Here is a 1959-nt window from a genome sequence, read left to right on the forward strand (position 1 = left end):
TTCATTTTTCTGCAAGTAAATATCCACCTTGTCCAACACCATTTGTATAGAGGGTGCACACATCCCATTTGATGCTTCTTGGGCTCTTATTGAAGATCAGTTGTGTCTGTATGCAGCTGATTTTATTTCTGGATTGTCTGTTCCTTTCCATTGGTCCTAGTATGTCATTATACCAGTACCATCTGTTTTAACAATGGTGGCTATATAATAGGTTTTAAAGTCAGGTTATGCAAGCTCTCAGACTTCATTATTCTTCTTGAGGAGTTCATTGCCAATTCTGGGCTTCTTCCCTCTCTGTATGAAGTTAGTACTCAGTTTTTCCATTTCTTTGAAAAAAAAGATGCTTGCATTTGTATTGGGATTGCATTGAAATTATAAAGTGCCTTGGATAAAGTTGACATCTTTACAATATTGAGTTGTAAAAATCCTGAGCATGGATAGTCTTCCATTTATGCAGGTCATTTTGGTTTCGTGTACTAATATTCTGTAGTTTTCCTTGTACAGATCTTTTGGTGGGCATTGTGAGGGTAGATAAAACCCTCAATATCTCAATTCATCCTTCGCTATTGTGAAGGTTACTAAATTCTTGACTGTATATAGCAACCCAAGTGACTTCTCTTGTATCCACCACTCTACCATATTCAACTATTGCTTCCAGTACTCCTATTGTGGAGATATGGGAATTTTCAATATACAAAATCATGTCATCTGCAAATAATGAGAGTTTCACCTCTTTTTTCCCAAGATGAATACTTTTAATGTCTTTCCTTTGCCTCATATTGTTAGTTAAGACCCCTAGTACAATGTTGAATAAAAGTGGGTACAAAAGGCATCCTTTTCTGGTCCCCTTATTCAGTGGGATTGCTGTCATCATTTCTCTATCAATTATAATGCTGGCTGTAGGCTTTTCACATATAGCTTGAATTATATTGAGGTAATTTCCTTCCAATTCTATCTTCTTGAGTGTCATAATTAGGAATGGATGTTAAATGTTGTCAAATGCTTTTTCTGTGTCTATTGATATTATCAGTGGTTCTTGTCCCTTTTTCTTGTCAATGTAATAAATAATAGTAATGGCCTTTCAGATCGTGAACCAGCCCTGCATACCTAGAATGAATCCCACTTGGGCATGATGAATTATTCACTTTATATACTTTTGTATTCTATTGGCCAAAATCTTGTTGAGGATTTTTGCACGATATTCATTAGAGATATCAGTCTGTAGTTCTCTATCCTTGTGGGATCCTTGCCCACTTTTGGCATCCGTGTTATACTAGCATCATAGAATGAGTTTGGAAGTTTGCCATCCTTTTCTATGTTATCGGAAGACTTGTGTAGAACTGGTGTAAGCTCTTCCCTGAATGCTTGGTAGAATTCTGTTGTGAAGCCACCTGTGCCAGGAATTTTTAGTGAGTAGTTCCTTGATAACTTTATCTATTTTTTATTTTGCTACTGCTCAAGTTCTTAACATCTGTAAGGGATAATCTGGGGAGGGATAATTTTTCCAAGTATTTGTCCATGTCTTCTAAGTAGTTGTATTAATTGGAGTACAGACCTTTGTAGTATTGTGTAATTAATCTTTTAATTTTGTTCGGGGGTCACTGTAATTTCACCTGTTTCATCACTCATCCTGGCAATCGATGTCAGTTAATTCCTTTCTTTGGTTAGGATTTCCAACATTCTGTCAATTCTGCTAATCCTTTTGAAGAACCAGCTTTTTACTGCACTGATATTTTACACTGCTCTCTTTTTTTACCACTCATTCTTTGGCCATTAGAGAGAGTATTCTGTTGACTCTATTCTGATTGCTGGAGATTTTTTTAATAGCATATAGCTCATAATTTGCTCTTCCTTTTTTCATATATGCATTTATCACTTTCAAATATACTTTTGCTGTATCCCATAGGTTTTGGTACATTGTGTCCTCATTCTGCTTGATTTCTAAGAACTTCCTAATTT

This window comes from Echinops telfairi, unplaced genomic scaffold (assembly GCF_000313985.2).
Source record: "Echinops telfairi isolate 266 unplaced genomic scaffold, ASM31398v2 ScPeMD7_11;HRSCAF=52, whole genome shotgun sequence".
NCBI lineage: Eukaryota > Metazoa > Chordata > Mammalia > Afrosoricida > Tenrecidae > Echinops > Echinops telfairi.